This window comes from Stenella coeruleoalba (genome assembly GCF_951394435.1).
Source record: "Stenella coeruleoalba genome assembly, chromosome: 6".
Lineage (NCBI taxonomy): Eukaryota > Metazoa > Chordata > Mammalia > Artiodactyla > Delphinidae > Stenella > Stenella coeruleoalba.
In genome coordinates this window covers 124685354-124700724 of record NC_137151.1, presented here as the reverse complement: position 1 = coordinate 124700724, position 15371 = coordinate 124685354, and the positions used below count along the sequence as shown (strand labels likewise).

The 15371-nt window shown below is 46.8% G+C and overlaps 1 protein-coding gene across 1 annotated transcript in view; it reads left to right on the top strand.

The window, feature by feature from the left end:
* Positions 1 to 5337: 5337 nt before the first annotated feature.
* The window catches only part of COL6A3 (collagen type VI alpha 3 chain), an 85800-nt gene continuing 75766 nt past the window's right edge, over positions 5338 to 15371 (top strand). Inside the window, exon 1 of the mRNA XM_079923920.1 lies at positions 5338 to 5467. The gene's annotated coding sequence lies outside the window, so the exon portion shown is untranslated. The remainder of the gene's footprint in view (positions 5468 to 15371) is intronic.

The window sequence follows — 15371 nt, the reverse complement described above, 5'->3', positions numbered from 1 at the left end:
TGTGTGTATGTCAGTCCCAATCTCCCAGTTTATCCCCCCCACCCCCCTCCCCCTTATTACCTGGTAACCATAAGTTTGTTTTCTACGTCTGTGACTCTACTTCTGTTTTGTAGGTAAGTTCCTTTGTACCATTTTTAGATTTCCACATATAAGCAATATCATATGATATTTGTCTTTCTGTGTCTGACTTACTTCACTCAGTATGACAATCTCTAGGTCCATCCATGTTGCTGCAAATGGCATTATTTTGTTCTTTCTTATGGCTGAGTAAGTATATATGGACCACATCTTCTTCAGGCAGCCTGCTGTATTTTAGTAATTGGAGGTGAGGTGTCGTTTAGCTTTAGACTCAAAAACTGCTGCAACGGCATTATTTGAACAGTAGACCAGAGTGGTGGGAGGATTGCGTCAATGCGCACGTACCAAGTACACGGGGAGCAGGGCGAAGGGCAGTGAGCCCACCATGTTTTCCGTCCTTGCCCCTGAGACTGGGGTTGGGTGGGGCTGAATCTGGAGGTGGAGAGTCCGAGTTTGCAGCCCGGGGCCAGGGAGGAAGTAGAGGCTGGAAATCAGGCCGAGGCAAATGTGCTGATGCAGCCCCAGCTCCCCAGGGGCCGATGCTGGACCGTCCCGGACACCTTGGCGCACAGCTGCCCTTGGTCTACAGATGAGGAAGCTGAGCTGCCCTGCCCAAGACCTGCAGTTCATTAGTGGCAGAGAAGGACTAGGGCCTCGTTCCTAGCCGGGTGGCCCACTTCCCACGGTGCTGCTTATGGAGGCTGAAAGCCGGCATGGGGATGGAATGAGGAATCCCAGCCGCCCTCCAGCTGCAGGGTCAGTGGAAACCTCAAATCCTCCCCATTGGTTGGACTCACAATCCTTCGTCTCTTGAAATAGTAATGCCTCTGTGAAAATTAATGTGCGGTTGGTGACAATGTGCTTTTCCTTTTAGTTTGGGATTCTTACGAGTTTTTAAGATCGGGACATAATTATGCAGAATTGGGATGCTTCTTTTCCCACAATCCTGTAGCCGCCGCGTCTGCTTGTTATTTGCCGAAGCTATGGTCGCCTGTTGGGAAGAGCTTTTTGGTCTCGAGCAGCATCCTGGGGGCTGAGGACTCGGGGATGCTGGCTGTGACCCAGAACAGGCCTTTCCAGTGTGGAAGCCATCGAGGCACCTCCCGACTTGTCAAGGGACCGTGAGCTCAGAGGGCCAGGCCCCCGGATCACATATCTCTGAACTGGAGACCAAAGTCACAATGGCAGGCTTCCAGCTCCCGTCAACTCTGTTAGGGCTACCAGTGTCTATTATGGGATGCTGGTTGTTATGACAATGGGGGTTGGGGGTGGCAGTAGGGAACTGATCTGAAGGGGGTTATTAAAGATGTAAAGTGGAAAAGGGCTCAGCTCACATGCACTTAGAGAAGCTCACTCGTGTGAGCTGGGTGTGAATCATTCAACCCCTTCCTCCCAAGGCATCTGCCAGGGAAATTTCTTAAGATTCTCATGAGCTCCCCAGGGGTCCTTCTCAATGGAGATACCAGTTACAATTTCAGGGTCATACGAGTTGTGTTATGTACATTCTCCTCTCCATCAGCATGGACTTACTATGTTGAATTAAAAGAGAGAAATGGCACTCGAGGAGAAATGGTTTCACATTTCTTCTAAAAATGTACTAAAATTCCATTTAAGTGTAGATTTCCACACGTACGATAGTATAGCTGAGACATTGCGATTCGTTGTAAGAGTCTGTGTCCGTGCGGGCTGACTCCGTGTGTTAGTGTGGTGAAGTCTGCAGATGGCAGAGAGAATTTATCAGCAGTAGTGCCAAGACAGAAGTACAAGAAGACCAATAAAGGCCATCTTCTTTTTTTTGTTTCCTATTTTTATTTTTTGGCCACGCCATGCGGCATGCGGGATCTTAGTTCCCCGACCAGGGATCAAACCCGCACCCTGTGTAATGGAAACATGGTGTCTTAACCACTGGACCGCCAGTGAAGTCCCTAAAAGCTGTCTTCTAGGGAAGAGACTCAAAGGCAGAGAGGCCACCAGTTACAGAATAATCTATGTATGACTGAGCCCGAGACTAATTAAATACAATATTACATCTACAATCTCATTTGGGCATAGTGCTATTTTCGTTTTGTTCTGTCATATAAAATATATAAGCACAGGCTGTTGGAACTGAAAGAAGCTTTAGAGCTGATGTAATACATCTGTTCCAGTCGGGGTTCCAGGCAGGAAACAGAAACCGCTTTTGCTACTGTGAGCAGAAAGGGATTCTTCGCCAGGAATTATCAGGAAGGGCCAGGGGAGTGGGTTTGAGGCGGGGCCTCCAGTAGTAATTCCCAGGGCATTCCAGCTTGATCCTCTGGCCCGTTCTGGGAGGGAGGGAAGCAGGGGGCTGCACTGCAGAGCCTGAGTTTCGGATCACAGCCGGCAATCCAGGGGTAAGGGAAGGAAGACGGGGGAGGGGCACTCCGCAGCCACCACCCGGATGGATGCTGGGCTGAGGGGTCTGACTGCCGCTGCTGCCTTCACAAATTCCCTTCAACTTACCCTCAGCACCTGGGAAGCTGGCGTCTCCCTTAGACCTACCACACTCATCCCAGCCCCTCCAGAAGAGGCAGCTTCCAGTAGGAAAGAGCAGTCCTCCAAAAAGGGTGCTGTGTTCCAGCCTTGGAAGGGGTCTGGGAGGGGCTCCCTTAGGGCCTCCGCACTATACTTGCCAGGAGGGAAAAGACCAGCCAAAGTAGTAGAGAAATCACCATGCCTCTCCCCACCTTCCTATATATCACAGCAGTGCCTAGGGAAGCCCTTAACTACAGCGGAGCCTGGGAAACAGGGTTTGTAACTTTCTAACTTGTGCAGAAGGAAATGGGAAGAGGTACCCAGGTTCAACACAGCATTTAAGAAGAAACTGGACTGCGAGATTCTGTAAGGTCCCTTGGGTGGTCAGGCCCAGACCCAGGACCCTTGATGTTGAGGTCAGTTCTCACCTTTGAGATGGTTTCCTCTTGGGACCAGATGGCAGGAGGAACTGGTCATTTCACCGAGAATCCCAAATCCCGGTGATTAAGTGAGAAAACCATAGGAGCCATAATGCTCTCTCTGGTGTGTTCAAGGGAGGATGTGGGAGGTTTTTCACCAACAGCTGCCAGCTTCCAGAAGTTTCTGAGGCCACAGACAGTGTTGGTGAGGGTCTAGATTGTCAATGATTAGTTACAGTTAAATATTACAGAGAACCGTTCCTGCTTGAGCAGTTTTTATTTCTTTAAGTCTTGCTCTAAACGATGCATCACCCTTGCCATTGAAATAGTAGAAATTCCTAATAGCAAGGAATGTGTATTTCTAGCTATCTTGAAAAGCAATAGTTGTATCGGTATTTGGGAAAAGGAACCACTGAATGGAAGTACATAGGCCACACTTGTTCCATTAACCTCTCTGAGCGGAGTTGCTTGGGACAGAAAGTTGTAATCAAACGTTGCCTTAATTTGCAGCAGGCGATGTGCCTTGGAGAAATGGTTCTCTCCAGAGCTGAACTTGCAGATGCCAACCGATAGAGTGGCAGCACATGTCCCAGCTCCTCGGGTCCGAGTCCACGCCTGCCACGTGGAGTGGGGACTCTGGTGGGAGATGGGCTGCCCTGCATGAGAACATTGTCTTCCCACACGTCACACGGGCAATGTGGCTCCTACTCAGAGCCTCTGCTCATTTCTTCTTCCTCTACAGGTGATGGACAGGAAAACCCTCTATCCAGGTCTCCCTCCCCATTCTGACACTCTTTGAGCTGAACCCCCAGGGCGTAGAGAGGGGTTGAGTCTTCCTGTGGATGAGTAAGGGGACCCTGGAGCTGCAGGAGGGGAGCAGGCACTGTCTCTCCTGTACCATCTCCCCTTCCTCCCTAAATTGGAAGGACATCGTCTGTGCAAAGGAGTTAATGATACCTTTACTCCTCAAACTTGGCTTTGGAAGGATCTCCAAGTCAAAAGTATCCTTCAGCTGTCTCTCTCTCTCTCTTTTTTAAAATTTTTACTGGAGTCTAGTTGATTTACAATGTTGTGTTAGTTTCTGCTGCACACCAAAGTGAATCACTTATACATATACATACATCCACTCTTTTTTAGATTCTTTTCCCATATAGATCATTATAGAGTATCGGGAAGAGTTCCCTGTGCTATACAGTAGCTCCTTGTTATTCATCTATTTTATATATAGTAATGTGTGTAGGTCAGTCCCAATCTCCCTCCCCCTTACCCCCTGTAACCATAAGTTTGTTTCTTCAGATGTCTCTTGGTATCTCACATGAACCGAATTTTCAAGGGGGGGGCCGTGTGATGGGTGAGAAGTGAGCAGTTTGGGGGTGTCCACGGTCAGGGTTCTGATCTGAGCTCTGCTACGAACCCAGATTCTTCTCATCTGTAAAATGAGATCATAATCTCACTTAAGAAAACATGACACATATCTCTTTAACAGGTGGAGACGTTCCTGGTACAAGAGATAACACATATCAAAGTGCTGGGAAAGGTACAAAGCCTTGAGGAAACACGAATTCTTTCTCAAGAATTTTCCTGTAAATCTGGGCACGATAACCATTCTTGCTCCTCTCGTAGGTGTCCTGGAATTGGGACCATTAGCTTCATGATCAGAATCATTATATACAGAATTACCAAAAAAAAAAAAAAAAAGTAGTCTTTTTTCCTTGTCTTCTCACCGGCAAACAGAACTTTGGTTAGCAGAACGCCAAGGTGATTTTAACGGCTGGTTTTTTATATTTGAAAGGGGAGGTTATTAGGAGAAGTCTCAATTCAGAAACTTCAAGAAGAAATGGGAGGGCGTGGTGAGGGGGGAGGCGGGAGACTGCATTTCCTGTTTTCCTTTCAGATGGTGTTGGAAAACACTGCAGCAAAACCATGGAGACCCACAGAAACATTCCAAAATTCATTCTCTTTGCGGCCAGGGACCCAGCCCCAAAGGTGATGAGTAGAAGGGGTGGATTTTTTTTTTTAAGAGTTTTTTTTAAGAGTTTTAAAGTGATGAGTAGAAGGGGTGGATTTTTTTTTTTTTAAGAGTTGCAGGCATCCAGCTACGGGCTCGTAGGGTGAAGACAGCCTTCCGAGGTGACATCAGCCCGTGGCTGGGCCAGAAGCAACAGAGTGAGAGTCTGGTTTTCATTTACAGTGTGGGGCAGGCCCGAGTGGGGAGGGGGAGAGGAGGGGCTGGAGGGAGCCTTGACTGTATCCCTGGACACGGTCCAGTTTGGAGCTCAGTCTTCCACCAAAGGCCGCTCAGCTCTCCCGCTCAGCAGCCCCCTGCAAGGACCACAGGGGGAGTTCTCTGCCTGCTCGGGGTCCCCTCTCCTGCAGAAGGAAAAGGAGACGCAGCCAAGTGGGGAAAACATGTGTCAGATTCGCACATAATTGAATATCGAAGCCCAGGGACACACGCTTCTCCAGGTTTGCTCAGGGTAAGTGCCGCTTCGCCCCTGTTCCCCCTGTGTTGGGTTTGTGGCCAGAGGGAAATGCTTTAAACCCCGCTGACCATTTCTCGATGGCTCTCAGGTTCGCTCCCGTAGAGTCTGTTTTCTGTACACGCCGCTGGTCTCTGGAAGATCCAGCCGACTTTTCTTTCTCAGTTTGTGCCACCTGGGTTTCCTTAGCTGGGCCGAGGCCCCGGCTGCCCACGAGTCGTGCCGGGTCCCCCGCTACCTCCCCCCCACCCCCATCACCCTCTGCTCTCCTGACTGCGGTGCTTTTCGGCTCACGGTTTATTTATTGGACATAAATAAACTGCAGCTCAGCTGGAATCTGAGAATCTGCTTTGTTCGCAGAAGTGTCTTTCCGAGGATTCGAGAGCTACCTTGGGGAGACTCTGAGTTCTCCCACGTCCCCGGGGCGTGGGCTGGTTGGGTATATCTGTCACCTCCGGGGGACTGCGGTGACCTTGGTGTCCAGGAACAGGACCCAGTCAAGAGTTACTCAGCTATTACCATCGGGGCTCCATCTTTTCAGGAATCTGCAGTTACGGCTGGAGCCTCAGTCCTCTGGGGCTGCCTTAAAGGAGCTGCAGGGGTCAGAGGAGGAGAAGGAATTTGGTGTTTGGGCAGCAGGCCCAGTGGACAGGGCAGGGCCCCTAGGGCCACGGGCTGGCCTGTGTTGCCCAGAAGTGGAGCAAGTACCAAGTCTGGAGGCCGGGAGCCTGTTCCCCAGCCAGGAGGGTGGGGCTCCGGCCCTCTCGCCCAGGATGGAAAGTGTTATCTGACAGTTGCCAGTCTACTCTGGGGACCTGTTTCAGGGGCTACCGTGTTAGAAAATTAGGACTGAAGCAGGGGTGGGGTCCCTAGGAGGCCCCTCTGGGGGGTGTAAACAGAAACTGGCATTTCACAGCCTGCCCAAGGAGCGAATTGATAGGCTGGTCTGGACCCCAAGAACAAGCTGCTGTAGGCAGAGGGGAGTGTCCCCCCCAGTGGGGACTCAGAGGGGCTGGCCCATGCCAGCCTACACACAGCTGCCCCCACACGAGAACTGCAGGGTCCTAGAGCTGCAGGGCTGCTCAGAGCTCATGCAGATAGACTATTCTCACACTGGGGTCCCCCAACTTCCCAGGGGACCCATTCTTAATACTTCAAAAAACTGAAGTGGCTTTAAAATCAGGTATTTTTTGTTCCTAAGCAAAATGATGTTGAAAACCACCAGTTGGCTGTTGGACATTATTGAAACTTCTGAGTTCTTTGCTGGGCTAAAGATAAAGGAAGAGATTCTTGGTTAGGAGGCACTGAGGTGTGGTTCCCTGGCTTTAAAGATGAAGGCTTAGGGGCTCTGAGATGCTCAATTACTTGCTGAGGCCACAGCACCAGTAGGTGGCTCAGACAGCAGTCAGATCTTTACCATTTCAGGAAAGCAGATGGCCCAGCACTGGAGGATCCTGAGCTAATTTACATCTAGATTTGGAACATACTGTTTGATTTGCTCTCCCAGAAGACAGTGTCCTCCTATCATATTCTATTAAAAGTGATGGGGAAATTGGATTATGCTTCCCGGGGCCTCTACCAACTAACGGGGAAAGACGTGCCAGAGAAGAGAGCTGGTCCCCAGGGACCGACACTGGCTTTGTGACCAGAGCAGCTGAGCAGGCATCCCTCATCCAGGCCACCTCTGGGGATGGGGGCCTGGAGGGACGGCACCAGCGTTTTGCTTCATTCTTTTTTTTTTTTAATTTAATTTAATTTAATTATTTTTTATACAGCAGGTTCTTATTAGTTATCTGTTTTATACATATTAGTGTACGTATGTCAGTCCCAATCTTGTGTGGGCTTTGCTGAGGGTAAAGGCAGAAGGGTGGGAGGTGAGGGGTTTTGTAGGAATTCAAGCTATACGAATTATGGTCTTGTGGTCTTCGTCTCTTCTTGGAGGAGGCATGGGTTTTCCATCACCATAAGGTTTATTTTTCTCTTTCCCCGCTCACGGCAGTGAGGAAGCCGTTGAGAAGATACTTGGTGGAGAGGAGAACTTGGGGAAGAATCCCATAGCAGGGTGGTGAGCGTGGACGTCCTGCCCTTTTCCAGTGGGGGAATTGGAGGGTGTAGCTACTCCCACCTTCCTGGGAGGCAGCTGGGGAAGTCTCTAGAATGTTAGCCCTTGGCCCAGGCTGTTCCAGCCCTTGGGAGGGTGTGTGCCCCACCCCACCATGCTTTGTGGTCCTTAGGTGACAGGATGTATGGTGAACGTCCAAACTTGGGGTCTTAAGGATACTTCTGATGTAAGGCAAGAAGAATTCCTACCTTCCTGAATAGAATTGTTTTTATTTCTGCCCCTCCCTCTATTTTCAGTGTTTAGGACTCACTGCAGCTCATTCTGTCATCGTAAGTGCTTTCTGTGATTTCGTGCCTTAGAACCTGATACAACACTGATGATAAAGTAGGAAGAAACCCCTCTCTTCAACTGATGATTGATGATGGATTCATGACTCAAGGGAGGCTCCCCACCTGACCTTAGTTTTAGGTTAGGAGGTTACGGATGCCGCCGCTAAAGCCGGCTTGAAATCAGACCTCCTTCCCTTTTGAAAGTTAGTAGACTTTTGCCATGGAGGCTTCATCTGTGCTGTTGCTCAGAGTATTTAGACAACTGGTTACAGGGGTCTTTGTCATTACACACCATTTTTTAAAAATAATTAATTAATTAATTAATTTTTTGACTGTGTTGGGTCTTCGTTGCTGCGCGTGGGCTTTCTCTAGTCGTGGCCAGTGGGGGCTACTCTTTGCGGTGCGCGGGCTTCTCGTTGCGGTGGCTTTTCTTTGTTGCGGAGCACAGGTTCTAGGCACACGGGCTCGGTAGTTGTGGCTCGTGGGTTCTAGAGCGCAGGCTCAGTAATTGTGGCGCACAGGCTTAGTTGCTCCACGGCATGTGGGATCTTCCTGGACCAGGGCTCGAACCTGTGTCCCTTGCATTGGCAGGTGGATTGTTAACCACTGCGCCACCAGGGAAGCCCTCATTACCCACTTTTATGTGAAATTCCACATTTAGGGTTTAAAATACACTGGCAGGTCATGAATTCTGTTGCATGAGACTGTCTTGCAGGTATGTTAATCACTTTAGGCAAAAGTTTTATTTGAAAATTAGTTCTTGTCACTGTTCTTTTTGGAAGAAACTGAGGATTTGTTATCTCTTGGAGAAGAATAGTGGGCTGGTTCCCATCTGAAGGGGACTTTGTGTCCCGGGCAGCCTTTCCACGGAAACCCACAGGAGCAAACTTTTCTTGGTGTCTTAGCTGTGGAAAGCAGGCTGTAAAAACCACACCACTGCTGCATAAATAGTTGACGATTTGAGGAGTGACCTGGCATTTAAAAAAATCCTATTAGTAGCTCTCACTGAGGAAAGGAAAGCTCAAAATGATTCAGGTTTTTAAGTAGGGAAGCTTTAAAAATTTCCTGCTTCTTCAGACAGCCTTGAGCGAGACAAGGAAAGGTTCTTTTCACCCACATTTCTAGATATGGATTCCCTCTTTCCAAAAATCTGGTAGGAGATAATCCTACCCTTTCAAGAAAAGACACTGCCTGTCCCCTCTAAACCATGGGTGATGGCCGTGTCACACTCAGGGAGCACCTGCGGCACCCTGATTTACAAAGAGGGGTTCTTTTCAGGAATTCGTTATATTAATTTTTGAAAACGTAATTTTAGTACCTTCTGGTCTCCTCAGACTATTTTAGGAAGCAGATGAAATTGTGAAGCAGCACCTTTGTCCTGGTGTAGTCTTTCCCGAAAGCGTAGAGGAAAGATGCATCGTCCTCTAGAGGACGATGCATCCCTCTGAGCTCCAGAAAAATCTCCGTGCATCGTAGGGAGTCCCTGGGGTGGGGTTTCCGGGACCGCAGGGAATCTGTTGATACACATCTCAGCAGAGCTTGTGGGTCACTTTGGGACTCACCTGGAGACCGCTCCAATACAGAATTTTAAAAAATGTGACTAATATCTGAAGCAAATGTACATTTAGAATTTTATTTTTTCCTTATGCTCAGGTATGCATGTATTGAGGTGAACTTCTGCTTGCAATGAAGCATTCTGCTTTCTAAAATACCTTCATGACAAGGGCATGAACCAAGCAAGAACTTTGAAAGGAAACGTTTTACTGATATCTACTGAGAAAAAAGTTTAAATTGAATGAACACAGAGGTGTTTCAGAACCAGATCAAGGCTGCCTATTCGTGCAATGCTGTATCCCTGTAGGAGTTTTGAAGTTTACAACTGGAAGAGATGTTGTTAAGATGAACTAATCCAGTAACTCCCAAACATTTCCTTACCTGCCCTTGGTCTATGCGTCTCATATTCCTTTAAACTTAATAAACCCCCTTGTGCTCCAGGGCGTGGAGCTCTGGCTCGAGGGAGGGGACAAAAATGACTAAGACTTAGGCCCTGCCCTCTGGTCGGCAAATATATGATTTCCGTTTGGCTACTGGAAATATCCCCAAATTACTACCTTGGTGGATGGTCTCCCCACGCCCTTGACACCTCAGATGAAGAAATGGAACACAGGGAGGTGAATTGCTGGTTTGAGGTCCCAGTACTAGAAGGAAAGCAAAATCAGCATTTCCTGGGCGCCCCAGCACACGCTCACGTGTTCTCCCAGGTAGGTGTCTAAGGCCAGGAATATCAAGGGAGTACAAGTCTTCGAGAGTATATTTTGGAGTTTCACGTGAAGAAAGGCACTTTTTGCCATCGGCCAGTCTTGTATAGAGTAGCATATTTTAAGTTTGTTTAGCAGAGAGGTAACTGTTGTTTCAAAAAATCTGGAAGGAGAAAGCAAAGCAGAAAAGTAGGACAAATATGAAACGTTCTGCCAAACCCTCTCCCAGAGGCAGGTTGTTAGTCTTTCGTAGGGGTCTGGCTGCGTTTTGCATAGCGTAGTCCTGCTGTTCTCCTGAATTTTAAGACTCATGAAGTACAGAGAAACATTTGCGAGGTAGGAATGGCTGGGGAAAGGTACAATGGCAAATGTTTCTGTCAAATCCCCCTGGTTTGACCCATACCTTCAGTTTTCATGGACCCAGAGCATCGAGAATTGGCCGCTAGATGGAAGAGCTCGTGGGTTGGTTGCATTTCAAAATTAAGAACTGAACAGCAGCTGGAGATGACTCAGGTCTCAAGAGAAGCCATTCCAGGAAACTGGTTTTTCTCTTCTGGAATCCTCATCATTTGATTCAGCAGTTCAGTGCCAGCACCCAGAGCCAGTTCACCTAAGCCCACAGGCTGCCCCGCCGTGCACTGCGGGCCTCTCTGTTTCTTGTGGGGACAGCAGGAAACCCACTGGTGGTCAGAGCCTAGGGTAATAGATGAAAGAAAGCGGTCACAGAATCACTGCCGGTTAGAGCATCAGGCAATCAGCCTCATTTTACACGTAAAATTAGTGAGTCTGGGAGAGATTAACTGACCTTTCCTGATAGAGACAGGAACTAAGCAGAATTTTTCCCGGATATTACACTAAACACAGTGCGGGTGATACTTTATCTGAGGTTTCAATGTCATTTTTTAAAAAGTCTCTTTTAAATAATTTTCTCTTCTAGACTTGATCACGAATCAGACTAGAAAACAAGATGTTTAGTTTTTCCTTACAAAAGGAGGACACTTTAGCCGCTGTGTTTGAACAGTTCTACAATGGAACACCATGGTTTTGGAGAGGCCAGTAGCCCCAAAAGTCCATGGCCAAGGCAGGAAGGGAGGATAGCGCTGGGATCTACCCTGGAGCCGACGGCCCTGTGTGTGTCACGGGGCAGGAATGGAATGGGTGTTTGCGCAATTCCTTCTGAAGCGTCTTCTAAGGCATTCTCTGCCCTAACATTAAATCTGAACTAATCTCTGCCTAATGTTTATAATTAGCAGGAAAAATGGAGGAAGTGCTCTGTGGGGCTGCCTTATATTTAAGAGGGTGAAATGCCCTTTACATGTGCATCGTGGTGTCTAGCTTTTCCAACTATAGCAGATATGGAACTCTCTCCTTCATGTTCATTATCTTGGACCCTAGGAATACGTCTTTAAATAAATTTCCAAATATCTGGGCAGTTAATCTGGAGGTTCTTCAAGTTGCCTTTATGGGGAGAAGGAAGGTAACCCCAGATGGTGCTCGGCACATCCTCACGTGACCTCATTCCGGGAGGAGGCTAACTTGTCAAGGCTCAGTCAAACCCTCCCTTTCTGGATTGCTCTGTTCTCCTGCGTGAGCTGTTGAACAGTCATTGTTTATAAACAAGAATGACACTTAAAAAAAATGGAAGTATAGTTGATTTAAAATATTGCGTTAGTTTCAGTTGTACGGCAAAGTGATTCAGTTATACATATGCATATATATGTATATTCTTTTTCAGATTCTTTTCCATTATAAGTTATTACAAGATATTGAATATAGTTCCCTGTGCTATACAATAGGTCCTTGCTGATTATTTGTTTTACGTATAGTAGTTTTTCTATGTTAATCCCAAATTCCCAATTTATCCCCTTTCCCCTGGTAACCATAAGTTTGTTTTTTATGTCTGTGCGTCTGTTTCTGTTTTGTAAATAAGTTCATTTGTATCATTTTTTAAGATTCTATATATAAGTGATATCATATGGTATTTGTCTTTCTCTGACTTACTTCACTCAGTATGACAATCTCTAGGTCCATTCGTGCTGCTACAAATGGCATTATTTCATTCTTTTTATGACTGAGTAATATTCCATTGTGTATATATATATATATATATACACACACATACCACAACTTCTTTATTCATTCATCTGTTGATGGAAACCAAAAGTCTACAAATAATAAATGCTGGAGAAGGTGTGGAGAAAAGGGACCCCTCCTATACTGTTGGTGGGAATACAAATTGGTACAGCCTCTATGGGGAACAGTGTGGGGAACAATGTGGAAGGTCCTTAAAAAACTAAAAATAGGGCTTCCCTGGTGGCGCAGTGGTTGAGAGTCCGCCTGCCGATGCAGGGGACGCGGGTTCGTGCCCCGGTCTGGGAAGATCCCACATGCCGCGGAGCGGCTGGGCCCGTGAGCCACGGCCGCTGAGCCTGCGCATCCGGAGCCTGTGCTCTGCAACGGGAGAGGCCACAACAGTGAGAGGCCCGCGTACCGCAAAAAAAAACCCCAACCCCCCAAAAAAAACTAAAAATAGAACTACTACATGACCCAGCAATCCCACACCTGGGCATATATCCAGAAAAGATGAAGACTGTAATTTGAAAAGATACCTGCACCCAATGTTCAGAGCAGCACTATCTATAATAGCCCAGACGTGAACAGACACTGTGTTCCTTGAGCCAAAGATCTTGGGCCCAGTTCTGAGTGTCTAGCAAGGATACCAGTAGGTGGCAGTGAGACCAAGTCGATACACAGGATCGCTCTCACAGAACACACCTTCAGAGCCTGGGTCGAGCAGATAATTGTTTACAGATGTGTACACGTGGCTGCTATTTTCTTCTCTAGCACAATTTCATAGAATGGAAATGCGAGATTCAAGTTGTAAAATAAACTGTAGAAGAGCAGCTTCCGATGCATTTATTTGGAGGAATCTTCTTAGAGTTGTTCCAAATGGATTGCTTTTGAGGATTCCCCCAAAGCTCTTTCAAGTAGCAATAACATGTTAAATTCCGCTCTCCTCCTTCGCTAACCGGAGAAGATTAAGTCCTCCCTCTCATAGCTTCCTCTCTGGGGACAAGAATGGGGGCTCTTTTCCCAGGATTCAGGCAGGAAAGAGAAGAAGGGTAAGAAAAAGAGAGAGAACTAGGGTGGCTGCAAGCTAGAGACCCCTAGGGTTTACTGAAATGTGACTTTTCATTTCACGGCAGGTGGGCATAGTTCTGTCGCTGCAGTCTTCCACTATTTCTGCAGCTCCCACTTAAAATGGGACAGTTAGGAGTTAACAGAAGTCCTAGAACTTGTTAGGAGGACCAGCCTGATTCTAAAAAGCAGTGCTTGGAGGAGACCAAATAAATGACTTCAAAATGGGAGCTCTGGATGTATTTAAGTCTTTGTTTGAAAAAGATTGCCTTGTGTGCATGTGTGTGTCTGTCTTAAAAAAGATTTCCAGACATGGAAAATGAAAAAGCTTCTGAGGAGACTTAATGAAAACTAATTTCATGGAATTGCACAATGGCTGGGGAATGTCACTGGACTCTGAATACAATTTTGAGTTGAAGACCCATGTAGAGCAGTCTTCATAATAAGAGATGTCTTTTTAAGTTTCAAGTGGACAGCTACAGAAAGGAAAAAGGCATCTCAAATCCTTTTCAGAATGAGGCCGAGTAAAAAAAGGAATGACTAATGCTCGATAGAAAGATAAGAATTTAATGAACTTCTCTGGTTGAATCTACTGCCTTTAGGACAGAATCTGTGACACAAAGTAGCTTGACACCCCACCCAACACGAGGGTCTCAAGCAGCCAATTTTGACTGTTTTCATATTTGAAAGATCAGCAGCAGACAAATGGCGTCTGTTGATACAGAATCTGTGGTGTGTCACCACCAAAGAAATTTAGTGTATTTTTTCCCCGAAAGATGTCGGGGGTTTCCTTGAGATTGGGGCCAAATCCGGCACATCCTCTTGGGGTTTCCTGGGGTTCTTCCCTTGGGCTTTGGAAACACAAACTTTCATTAGGATTCTGGTTCAATTTTTTTTTTTTAATGTGGCAGTGGGCAAAACGCTATACCTCACCTGCTTTCAGTTTCCCAGCTATAAGATGGGGGAAAGTCCAGCCATGGGGCTCCTGGGAGAAGGGCGTGAAATCCCACCCATGAGACAGGGGCCCAGAAAATATGACTTGTGCTCTTTTGTCTCTATTTCTTGGGGGTGGGAGGGAGAGTTAAGGAAGGGTAATGGGAGGGTGACTTGTTCCCCCTTATTAAAATGGACCAACTGGGTGATCATTTGGGGAGATGCTATTTGACGTCTTTTAAATCTAAATGAAAAAAATTCTCCAAGCTTTGTTGCCAGGAACTGCAGTTTTAAAAAGTGGGATGCCATGACATGGTAAACACTAGGAGAGATTTAATTGCAAACAAAAACGTTAACAAATATTCACCAGCTGGTCTAGGAATGCTTGAGCCCCATGACTGGCTCCTAAGCCCTGTGGCAGGAAAAGTGTGTGGATCTAAAGGCCTTTTCCCCACCTGGGAATTCAGCTCAACTGAACATGTGAGTCCATTAATCATCAGTGGAGCCTGGATAACTCATCATCCAACAAACATCATTTTCTGTCCTTCACTTCCAGGGTTGGAAGAGCTTCTCCCCTCTGCCCTCCTGCGCCCCCCTCTGCCTTCTCCTCCCCTCCCCCACTTCCCCTCTCCCCTCTTTCCCTCTCCTCAACATCTGGATAGGTTTTAGAAAAGATAATTCCAGTGCACTGAATGTTTTTTCATTACTTTGTGTCCCAATGAGAAGGAATTCATTTAGGGGTCTACTCTTTTATAAGATTAAGATCTTGGAAATAAAAATCTTTACATATAATTTTCAACCAATTTAAAATTCATTTTCCTTAGAGAATAGTTGAAGTAACTCATTAGTGCCTCAGAAAGACATTAAGACTTTGTTCTATCATGATTTTGATTTTATTGAGCTCTACCAAAGACTACCAAACTTTGGAATTTGTTAATAGAGATCCCACACAGGGATATAGGGATAGTATAGGGATAGTATAGGGACAGTATAGGGATAGTATAGGGACAGTATAGGGATAGTATAGGGACAGTATAGGGATAGTAAAAACAAAACAAAACCAAAACCAAAACCAGTGAAACCTACTCAGTGCACAATTCACCCATGTTCTCTGTCAAGGTTGTCTGCAGAGAAGCCTGAAGCTCGTCCCATCCCTCACTCAGCAGTGGTCATGTCCTATT